At 39.1% G+C, this 12,440-nt stretch overlaps 1 protein-coding gene across 11 annotated transcripts in view; it reads right to left on the bottom strand.

Moving 5' to 3' along the window:
• Positions 1 to 11,357, bottom strand: part of FAM135A (family with sequence similarity 135 member A) — a 131,031-nt gene extending 119,674 nt beyond the window's left edge. For 4 of the 11 annotated variants that reach the window (XM_059178376.1, XM_059178383.1, XM_059178377.1 and 1 more), the window contains exon 1: positions 10,928 to 11,355. The gene's annotated coding sequence lies outside the window, so the exon portion shown is untranslated. Of the gene's footprint in view, positions 1 to 10,927 lie in introns of all 11 variants that reach the window. The other 7 variants (XM_059178381.1, XM_059178378.1, XM_059178384.1 and 4 more) reach the window with 4 other exon arrangements.
• Between the last annotated feature and the right edge of the window lie 1,083 nt (positions 11,358 to 12,440).

The following is a 12,440-nucleotide window of genomic DNA, read 5'->3' as shown; positions in this document are numbered from 1 at the left end:
AAAACATTTACCTTCACTCAGGTCATGATCCCAGGGTCCTGGGATTAAGCCCCACATTGGGCTCACTGCTTGGCAGGGAGACTGCTTTCTCTCTCCCACTCCCCCTGCTTATGTTCCTGCTCTCGCTGTCTCTCTGTCTGTCAAATAAATAAATCAAATCTTTAAAAAGTAAAATAAATAAAATAAACTGCCCTTTTTCCCATCACAGGGAGCAACTGTCACTCAGGTACAGCCAATTCTTGTTGGCTTAGCACACTGTCAGAGGCTTCTAAATTTTCAAAGAGAAATTGGAAACTTTTTTCCTAAAGGTGTAATCTCCTAAACTTTAGATGTTGTCAACTAGTTAAAAATAAACAAAAACAAAACAAAACAAAACCTGTGTAGTTCAAATCAAATTCATTTACAGGACAAATGTGTTCAGAGTTTGCAATCACTCATACAAATTCTTATGCCATTCAGATCCTCCTTGGGAAAGGACTTTTCATGAAACAGAAAAATCCTGTCTGCCCTCTTTTAAGAATGAAAGAAGGTGAAGAAAAGCCTTCTTTCCTTTTTACCCAGAGGATGCCTGCAGGACACTGTGCTGTAAGGAACTCTCTGCTCCACAACAAGCCATGGATTTCACAGCTCTTCTACATAGCCTGCTTGCTGGCTTAGAATCTGTCACTTTAACCTGAGCATTTGAAGCTATGGGAATAAACTGACTTAAACTGAAACTAAATTGTTCTTTCTGCTCTTCTGGAGCTGGCAAAGTAGCCTAAACGGAATAATTTGAGAAGGGCTTCTTCTTGGGCCATTTCCTAGGTCCCTAAGAGAGAATTTAGCTGAGTAAACGACAAACTCCAATCCAAAGAAGCCAGAAGGGAACCTCAAACAGAAACCGATTCTGATACTAAATGGGAAATTAATACTAAAAGTCACTTATACTGACAGGGAGAATAATCTGACCATCACCTAGTAATACCTCAGTAAAAATTAGCTTACTTCCAAAGAAACAAAGTTACCTATTACTCTGAAAGACATTCTTGGCCCTCTATAACTGCTCTAACACAGTGGGCACTAGGCACATATGGCTATGGGATAATTAAAATGTGACTGGTGTGACTGAGGAACTGAATTTTTAATTTTAAAGGAATTTATATTTAAATCCAAATTAAATATAAATTTAAAATTTATATTTACAGTAATTTAATTTAAATTACATAAATAAATAATAAATTTAATTTAAATTTAATTAAATTAAATTAAAAATAAATAAATTAAATAAATAAATTTAAATTTAATTTAAATTTATATTTACAGTAATTTAATGTAATTTAATTTAAATTACAGTAATTTATATTTAAATCCAGTATAAAATATTTTTTCATTGAACATAACTTTATTGTTTGATAGGGCTATATTTTACTTGAACTGTTAAAAATGTAGTAATGCTAACTGAGATACACTCTAAGCATCAGATTTCAAAGATAGTATAGAAAAAAAGAACATAAATGTCTCATTAATTTTTTTTAAGATGTTATTTATTTATTTGACAAAGAGAGATCACAAGCAGACCGAGAGGCAAGCAGAGAGAGAGAGAGAGAAGGAAGCAGGCTTCCCGCTGAGCAGAGAACCTGATGCGGGACTCGATCCCAGAACCCTGAGATCATGACCTGAGCCGAAGGCAGCAGCTTAACCACTGAGCCACCCAGGTGCCCCTCATTAATTTTATTTTATACTGAACACATCTTGAATAATATTTTTGATATGTTGGGTTAAGTAAAATAAATTATAAAAATTAATTTTACCATTTATTTTTTGTTTTTAAAATGTAGCTACTGGAAAGTTTTAAATCACACACACATATATCTATTGAATGTGTATGTTAGTCTAGGAATACCAAGCCATCTCTTTAACTCCTGGAATGTATAGTAACTGCCCCAGAAATAACACAAGGTACATAAAAATCATGCATAGTTTCTAAGACTATAGACATGTTCACTCCAATCAGATTGGTTGAGAGACCACAAAAGGGAGTCCAGGTATGGATATATGGAAAAATGTGGGAGATACTCCTTCATCATCTACACTAATCCTAGAACAACAGCTAACCACTAACCAGTGTGAACTCAGTCTGACTTCATGAGTGTTACCAGAAATCTAAAAGGATGTGGAAACATCTGAAACTAAGAGGCACAGCTTACAGGTTCCTAAAGATGAACTAGAGACCACAGGGGATGATCAGATCCTCTCACCGAAATAAAAAACCTAACAGTAGCCTTAACTCAAACTGTGGACCCAAAATATATGCCCTGAGGATGTTTTCTTCTCCTAAGGAAGACAGCAAAGGAGCTGAATGAATTGGAAACTCTAAGACACTCCCTTTGCCAACCTAAGGAATAAAGCGATCGCTTCTACCAATTATAGAGCCAAACAGCTCCAGCTTCTAAATTCTATTTCCAAGTTAGCAGCCATGACACAAATGGGTTCAGAGCTTATAATACGACAGTGTGAATAATGATGCCTAATCTTATGCAGAAGATACTAAAGATACTACATAAGGCAAAAATAACCTATGGGCCAACCTAGCCTTAAAAATCCTTTAGAAAGGCTCCATGTTGGCAATCAATATACCATTTCTCAATGAGTAAAATACATTCACTTTGTCTTCCAACTTTAGGAAAAAAATCAGTTTCTTCAGTGAACACTAGATAACACAGTAAACTTGCATGTAGGGGCCATATTGTACAAAAAATATACACATCTTTATATGTTCATATTCATCACCGAGAAACTCAAATTATGGTAGACATACAGGAACTGATACCAAATGAAGGAACATCACATTTAAGCCCAAATGGATGAAAGGTTCACACAATGACAGACATGTGGGGACAGAGACTGGCATTTAGAATCTGGGACCAATGGAGGAAACAGTATCTTATATGTACAGTTAAATTTAAATATGTTATATAGAAACATGATGGGAACAAAGAAGGAGATTACCTCAATCCACTTAATACTAGCTAGTCAGTTTTGTATCCATTTTCTTGAGCCTTCTCCTAATAAGTAGGAAACTTCAAATACGGGCACCCCCAGAAGTCTTCAAAATGCCACTCTTACCACCTTGTGAATAAAGTATTCTTCTAACAGTCAAGTTCTATAGCAAACTGAGAAGAGTAGAAGATGGGTCTCTTGGGGGAGGGGAGGTGCTCAGCTGCCACATTTTCTGAGTCCCACTCACTTAGGGCATAACTGAACTCCAATCTATACAGGCTCAGGCCCTTAAAGCCTTGGAGCTAATCCTCACCAAGTCAGACCATACAGTAGTACACTGAGAACAATCAACCAGTGATACCTGGATTATCCTTGCATCTCTAATCCTGCCATCTCGTAATTCTGGTCATCTGAGATAGTTAAGTCTCCATTGGGTGGTTCAAGTCTAAAAATCCGAGCAATGTTTCTATTTCTTTTTTTCTTTAAAGATTTTATTTATTTATTTGAGAGACAGACAGAGATAGTAACAGAGAGCACGAGCCAAGGAGAGAGAGAAGTGGGCACCCCGATGAGAGGCTCGATTCCAAGACCCTGGGATCATGACCTGAACCGAAAGGCAGACGCTTAACTGACTGAGAGCCACCCAGGTGCCCCTATATTTTTATTTTTTGATTTACATTCATTTCCCTTCTTATTTGGCCAAGGTCCTGACACCCTGCCCAGCTCTGTAAGCTCCCTCTTACAGGGGCTAAACACACTAAGTCACTGAATTACAACCTGCTCTAAAATGGCCAAGCCACCTGTCTCTTGCCTGACTCTGAAGATCCCACCGTTTGGACAGTTTTTAACTTTCTTTTTGCCTTCACAATTATCACACGCACAACACACTTGCATCAGCGACATCTCTCATTTTATAAAAAGTGATTCACAGCGAAGATGAACTTATCAGAATAATTACAGTAGAAAGGACATGTAAATTAAGGAAGAACACTGGTCTAGAAACTTTTGCTGCCACTGCTGACTCAGAATTCTTGATGGCCTGCCATATGCTATAATGCCCAAATTATAGAAATATTTAAGAGAATAGAGTACTAAATTCTTTTAGAGAGAGAAGAGGAGACCTTCAGAAAGGAGGATAATGAGAACAACTTGACAGGCAAACCATATTTTAAAAACCTGTATGTTTCTCTATTGATATCAAAATACAGACCAAACAGCAGTATCAAATTGGAACCAATTATAAATATTCAGAACTTTTTGGAGTACCTACTATTACACTAGTAGTTTTAACTATGTTATTTCATTTAATTCTCACAAAAATCTGAAAAAACTATCATTACTCCACTTTACAGGTGAGGAAATTAAAGAGCAAAAAGTTTACACAATGTATGCAAGATCACAGTTAGGAAATAATGGAAAAAGGACAAAATCCTCAAATGTGCCAAACTACATGGCCTAAATTTTTTTTTTTTTTAAGATTTTATTTATTTATTTGACAGAGGCAGGCATAGCGAGAGAGGGAACACAAGCAGGGAAAGTGGGAGAGGAAGGAGGCTTCCCACCGAGCAGGGAGCCCGATGTGGGGCTCAAGCCACCTGAGCTGAAGGCAGATGCTTAACGACTAAGCCACCCAGGCGCCCCACATGGCCTAAATTTAAACTTGCATAATTAAAAAGTCTACACCTGAATTGTTATAGGAATAGACTGAAAGATCTTCAAGTATAAAATAAATATGCCCCTACAACTGAAATCAGAATACAGCACTAAAATTACACTTGATAAATTAACCACATTTAATTTCCATGTAATTAGTATTACTAATTATGAAATCTTCAAATTTCTGACATTCCACACCCAAAAACAGGAAATCTGAAATTTTAAAGGCATTGTTCTCTCCTAATTCCTTTAAAATTTGGTTTTGAACTGTAGTTGTCAAATAAAAGAGAAATATATTATTACTAATCTTAGAACCAGCACTTAGATTAAGAAGTAAGCATTCTTGGGGCGCCTGGGTGGCTCAGTGGATTGAGCCGCTGCCTTCGGCTCAGGTCATGATCTCAGTGTCCTGGGATCGAGCCCCGCATCGGGCTCTTTGCTCAGCGGGAGCCTGCTTCTCTCTCTCTCTCTCTCTGCCTGACTCTCCGCCTACTTGTGATTTCTCTCTCTGTCAAATAAATAAATAAAATCTTTAAAAAAAAAAAAAAAAAGAAGTAAGCATTCTCAAAACAAAACTTTGTTCACTCTGGATAACTGTGTTAGTATGATAGAAAATCCAAAGGAAAAATATTTTTTAAAACATAGAAAGAATGTTGGTGACTTCTGAGAGTATTCCCATGGTTGACTTATTACATGAGAATGAAGAGACAGAAACTTTTATTGCCCATTATGGGACACTTAATGGTCCTCTTATATTATATTAACAATGAGAAACAAGATTTAGTGATTTAAAAATTTAATTTAAAAAATTAAAATTTAGGGGTGCCTGGGTGGCTCAGTGGGGTAAGCCTCTGCCTTCGGCTCAGGTCATGATCTCAGGATCCTGGGATCGAGCCCCGCATAAGCAGAGAGCCCGCTTCCTCCTCTCTCTCTACCTGCTTCTCTGCCTACCTGTGATCTCTCTGCCAAATAAATAAATAAAATCTTAAAAAAAAAAATTAAAATTTAATTTATTGAAACCAGCTCATATAAACTTTTCAGGGACACATTCATGCCATAAATCAAATCTGCCAGCAATATAATACAGTATGCCTCTGAATAGATCATGTTATTATACACTTTAAAAATCAAGAATGGGGGCACCTGGGTGGCATAGTCAGTTAAATGTCAAACCTTTGGTTTCAGTTCAGATTATGGTCTCAGAGGTGACACTGGGTCCCACATGGGGCTTTGTGCTGAGTGAGGAGTCTGCTTAAGATTCTAGCTCCCTGGGACGCCTGGGTGGCTCAGTTGGTTGGACGACTGCTGCCTCCGGCTCAGGTCATGATCCCGGAGTTCCGGGATCAAGTCCCACATAGGGCTCCCAGCTCCACAGGGAGTCTGCTTCTCCATCTGACCTTCTCCTCGCTCATGCTCTCTCTCACTGTCTCTCTCTCAAATAAATAAATAAAATCTTTTAAAAAATTAAAAAAAAAAAAAAGATTCTAGCTCCCTTTAAAAAGAAAAAAAAAAGATTCTAGCTCTAGCTCCCTCTGCCTCTCCCTGCTGTATGCTCTCTCTCTAAAATAAATAAATATTAAAAAAAAAAAGAATATCTCAAATGATCAAAAATTAGTTACTTCTTTTGATATGAAGAGAAATTCAGAAAGAATCACAATCATTATCTAGTACCTAGTTCAGGAATCTGCCCAGCATCCCTTAAAATATTTCATCTTACTGATTATCTCAACAGACAAAGCTCAGAACTAGAACAAAAAGAATTACAATCTTCCCTCTGAAAAATATTCTAAGAAACAAACGATGCTTTCTTAGAAGTCTATGCTTGCTTGCTTTCTTTAGTCTACCAGTGATTTTGATGCCAGAGAGATCCATATTCTAATCCAGACTCACAAAATTCCAATAGAGTTAACATTAGGTGTTGTATTAACTTTAGTGTACCATATAGTGATTCAACAATTCCTTACATCTCAAGATTCTATCTCAATTTTTAGAAAAAAAAAATAAATAAAAATATTGTCATTTATAGGCCATCAGACCTTAAAGGGAAAATGCTGGCTTCCAATTAAGATCATCTTAGATCTTAGGTGTTGAGAAAAACTAGGGAAAAAGGAGACTGTGATTATTTCAACTTTTTATTTAGAATTTTTTTCTACGATTACACTCCTTAAAGACATTTCTTTGGTTCTCCCTGCCTGAAGGTCTATTTCTATAAAAATGAGCCTTTGGCAAGCATTTTATTATATTATTATTATACTTTGATATAAGTTAATTTTACAGAACGGACTGGAGACAGCCTACATTCTAATCTTATCTTACCTGAGGAAAAGAACTAATTTTCAGTAAGCCTGAGAAAGAATGAGGATGGTTTTAAAATCTGGGGTCCTTAATTCCAAAAGGCAAAAGTGATAGCAAAGGAATATAGGCTTCCAAGGTCTGAAACTGTGACTGTCAATAACGCCTGAGTTTGCTGTTCAGACATTTACAGTTAGCAGTATTTCCAGCTGGCAATGGGAGACATCAAAGAGCAGATGTCAGAGATACCACTGATCTAAAAACAATCATGAATGAAGCAGCTGCACCCTATAAGACAACTTCAAGAGGATTCCAATGAAGGAATACTTCTAGGTCTGATTATATTAAGATTTGTAGAAAAAGGACATTTCGTAAAACTTAACAGAAATGTTCCATAATACTATCAATTACAGACTTCTATACTGACAATATAATTTAGAAATACTTGCTATATTATGGATAGTCTAAAGAGAACTAATCCCATGAAAGGGATATACTATAATTTTCTCAGAATGTTGTTTTGATTGAGAGAAAGTTCATAAAGATTGTTTCATCAAAATAAGAAGGAGGTACCTGGTATAATCTCGTATATTGGCCTGACACCTCTATCTTCCTGTTAGGAAAAAAGAAGCTAATTTTTATTAAATTTAGCACATTATTGATAACTAAGTATGTACTTGTTAAAATGGTGAAACCCACTGTGGAATTGTTTCACTCTACTCCTTCTGAAAAATCTAGACCTACCTAACAACTTGTGCTTTCTAACTTTTCTCAAAAAGTCACTGGTTCATTAACTTTTTTTTTTGGTATCACCATTCTTCTTATTTTTATTCATTTCTAAACTTTCTTCCTGACAAACAACTTGAAGAAAAGAAAAACAAAAAAACACATTACTTATTTCAAACCTATATGCTCCCATGTCTATCCATTCACTTAAATACACACATGAATATATCACAAAACTCACTTTTAAGCAGTTTTTCCTCAATATATAGAATCAAAGCAAAGGAAATCCTTGCCCTTCCTAGTCCCTAAACAATGCCCACTGTCAAGAGTCTATATCTACAATAAACAAAGCTCAAATATAAGATAACAGAAAATTACAGAGGTAACCAAAGATGTATGAATAATTCTTACATCTCTTTTCAGCGTCAAATCCTGGCACAGGGCATTTTAATTCTATATACTGAATGATACAGCATCGGCCTAACCGTATATGAACATTAATATAAGATAGTACACAGTTCACCAGCATTTTACTAGATTTTTCATAGAAGTCTCAAATTTAAAAATCTAAATACCAGTTTGATCTGGAATTTAACCAATGATACGCAGTCTAAAACAGAAATAAAGTAGTTATATAGCAATTTTTGTCTGTGGTGGCCCTAAATATATTTAATAAGGCTTACTTTGCTACTGAAACATCACCCACTTATTATAGGTAGAGACAACTAGCTATAGAGGTTAAGTGGCTTCTACAAATTAATGTCATGAGTCATCATAAGAATTTAGATCTTCCGACATCAAGTTCTGTGCCTGTTGTCCACCACAAGTTCTTAATTTCTCAGAGCACAGAAAACACACACACACACACCAAAAACCAAAAAAATAACAAGAATTTGTAGGCATTTTTACTTTTTTAAATTAACTGTTACTTAAAAATAAAAAGACTTGTCTTTGAAAGGTGGGAAAGCTTCCTTCAGAAATAGCAGTTAATTCTATTTGCATTGGAAAAATCATTTTTAGAAAATCTTAAAAGTTGAATTCATCACCTCCTACCACTCACAACTGCTGGTTCTTCCAATAGAGGTGTGGCTTAAAGACACTAGATACTAAACTGTATTTCCCTCTACTTTTTTTTTTTTTAAGATTTTTATTTATTTATTTGACAGAGAGAAAGAGAGATCACAAGTAGGCAGAGAGGCAGGCAGAGAGAGAGAGGAGGAAGCAGGCTCCCCGCTGAGCGAAGAGCCTGAAGTGGGGCTCGATCTCTGGACCATGGGATCATGACCTGAGCCGAAGGGAGAGGCTCAACCCACTGAGCCACCCAGGTGCCCCTTCCCTCTACTTTTATCTCTAGTATCAATCTGAATAAGAAACTGTACTTTTTTGCCTTGGTATATTCCTTGTATACAATAGAAACAGAAAAATTTAATTCCTACCTCACACAGACAATGTAAGGAAGAATTTACTGTTTGTGGACTGCTTTGAGATTCCAGAACGAAATACATAATCCAGTTTATCTTCAACTTTAGAAAAAAGACAACTTCACTGAAAGTATCTGCTTCAGCAGATGCCTTCAAAATAAAATACTATACCATTATTTATACAGAGAGCTTTTATGTAAATGAAAGGGGGGGCCCCAACACTGGTTAGAATGTTCTTTTCCCCAATTCAAAAATTTAATACTTCTGTTCTCACATATCTTTCATTCTGCAGGCACACTAAATCTATTCTTAAATTAGGGTCATGGTCTCAGGGTCCTGAGATGGAGCCCTGCATCTGGCTCTCTGCTTGGTGAGGAGCAGAGAGCTTCCCACTCCCTCCCACCCCCCACCCCGCCTGTTTCTCTGCCTACTTGTGATCTCTCTCTATCAAATGAATAAAATCTTAAAAAAATATAGTAAATCATAGGCATTCATTAAAGAGAACAGAGACCCTCAGGAAAATGACGCAATAATTTGCAATAATATATAAAACATCAAATTAATAATGGATTTCATAAAATAAATTATTAAATTTTATTAAAGATTAGCTCTTGGACCACTGTCTTTACTAAAGGACAATAAAATTTCCAAATTTTAAGCTTATGTTTGCAGGTCATCCTTTAACAAATCTTAACCCTTTATATTTTCATGAAGTCTATACTCATTGCTTCTTCTGACTCTTAAGGTAAACATAATTCTTAAAAATTAAAGGTTCAATGAATAAATGTAAGAGGCTTATTGTTACTGCCACTCTTGATAATTTCCAGTCAGGAAAGAAAAAAGATGAAGAGATTTGATTAAACTGTAAGATGAACTAAGAATACTAAGTGGACACCTAGCGTACGGAGGAAGCAGAAGAGACTGAACTCTTCAGAGATTTAATGAAAAGTTAAATAGATTAGAGAGTCTCGATTTATGCAAAAGCAAAAAAAAAAAAAAATCATAAAAAAACCCCACAACGGTTTTAGAGGGGGGAAAGCAAGCGCCCAAGATTAAATACTGGAATTAGGATCATAATGGAAAAGGACCGGGGGGGGGGGGGACAGAAGCCATTAAACAGAAAGCGATGAAACAAGGTACCAAAGACAGCTAAAATTAGAGAGTGAGGGCCTGCGAAGGTAAGGGGGGGGGGCACAGAATGAACTCCAGCGCAAACCGATGTTAAAGCACACATACAACCAGAAACTCACAAAAGAGAAGGAAGACGGAGTGCTGAAACGAGGAAAGAAGAGAGCTAAGGAAGAAACTGTTAAGAGGCAAACTTGGTCGGTGAGGGAAAGGAGAGTCGGGAAGAAGAGCCCAACTAGGGATGCACGGTGAGATGGGAGAAATTAAGGGGAGCAAAAAGGATACACTGCCTCAACAGGGAGACCAGCGGAGCGAAAGGGCACGTGGGAGGAGGGGATGAAAGAGCATAACCACCAAAGGGGGATAAAGAGAGGACAGAGCCGCAGGACCCAGCTGACCTCGAAGGGCAGGCGACGTCTGGGTACAGGAGTGCGGTCAGGAAGAGCCGGCCGAGGGACATGCCGCAGGGGCAGGGGCAGCAGGGAGCATCCGGAGAGCGCGACTCCGTGGCTCCTCGCCACCCGGAGGGCACTCGGCACAGCCGTCCCCACCGACCTTCAGCGGGCCCGGGGCCGGGCTCCGAGCTGGAGCAGCCGAGTGAAGGGCTGGAGCGGGCGAGCGGGGACAAGGAGAAGGAGGCCGCTTCCTGCCGGGCCCGTGGGAAAGAGGGAGGGGTCTTGGGTGTAGGGAGCCGGGGGAGGCGGAGAGGACAGTTAGGGGCTTACCTTTCGCCCGGCTCGGCCTCCTCCACCGCCTGTCGGACGGAGGAGCTCGTTGTCCAGCTGGAAAAAGACGGCCCTACCCGGGTCAGCACCATCCCGCCCCGGGCCCCCTCACATCGCCATAGCAGCAACCGCAACCGCCGCAACGAAGGAGCCGGTTCGTCACCGCCGCTCGGTTACTGGCCCGAAACGGCCAGCGAGCATGCGCAGTCGCCCCAATCCCGAGGGAACCCCGGCCTGCCAGCACTACCTGCGATCAACAGGTCTTCTGCCCCGCGGCCCCGCCCCCCGCCTTCTCTCACCTCCCCACTCCTCCCTTGATCCCTCCCCTCTCTAAGGCGAGGCCCCGCCCCTTCCAGGCACTGAGCCCCGCCCCTCCCCCGCTTCCAAGCCTCTCAACCGCCGCTTTAGCTCCAGCGCCAACTGAGATTTCAAGAGATTTGTCCGCACTATTCGCTTCTCGCTCCCAAGTTCTCGCGAGAACGGGAGTTTTGCGTCAATAAGACGCGCGAACCCCAGTAGAGGGGTCGTGCTGGGAGTTTAAAGAAACAAGTTAAGAGTCTGTTTGCATTTTATGCTGAAGAGAAGGGTTCCGGAGGAGGGCAAAAGGAGGGAGTGCTAAGACATCAGCTCTGTTTCTCACATTGTCCTTTGTTCTTCTGTCTTCTTGGCCTCTGGGCTGCGGTCCCGGATAGAGAGCCCACTCCCTGCGCTACTCACCTTGCGCAGTAGGAAAGGAAGCTGCGGGAGTCCAGCTCTGGCTCGTGACTGCTGCTTTTAGGGACTCGTTGCATTTTTGGAGAGATACGGATGCTGCTATGGTTACTGCTAGGTTACTGATGCCCACAAAGGCGGGAGGGAGACGATGAAGTGTTCTTTAGCTTTGAAGTTTCATTAAAAGAAGCCTGTGATTTGGATAGCGCGTGAAAGATAATCCTTCAGTGATTTACTTCATCCCAGTTTCTGAATCTAATCCAGCAGAACCTTTTGTCGTGCATGAAGTTCAGTATGTTACTAAAGCACAGTTAATGGGAAAAGGAAATTGTGGCTTCAGTGTTAAAAGTGAAATAGGAGGATGGATAGTGTCGATTATTACAACTATTAGTGTACTCAATGGCACTGAACTGTACTTAAATGTTTAAAATGGTACGTTTTGTATATATGTTTTACTACAATAAGAATGAGTTCAAAAGAAAAGCGTTTGTATTTGTTTGGGAATATATCTCCTCCGTGACTTAACGACAGTTATGACCTTATAAAAACCATCATAAATTGAAAATACTGTCGGAAATGCATGAAATAATCTAACCGACACAGCATCATAGGCTAGGCTCCCTTAAATGTGCTCAGAATACTTATTTTAGCCCCCAGTTGGGCAAAATGATCTAAACAAAAAGCCTGTTTTATAGTAAGGGTTAGGCATTTCTTGTAATTTGAATACTGAAATTGAAAAACAGTGGTTGTAAGTGTATTTTAAGTTGTAAGTGTACTCTCAGGATTGCATGGTTGACTGGGA

Source organism: Mustela lutreola, chromosome 6, assembly GCF_030435805.1.
Source record: "Mustela lutreola isolate mMusLut2 chromosome 6, mMusLut2.pri, whole genome shotgun sequence".
Lineage (NCBI taxonomy): Eukaryota > Metazoa > Chordata > Mammalia > Carnivora > Mustelidae > Mustela > Mustela lutreola.
Note: the sequence above shows the minus strand (reverse complement) of the source record. Positions and strands in the feature narration are given on the sequence as shown.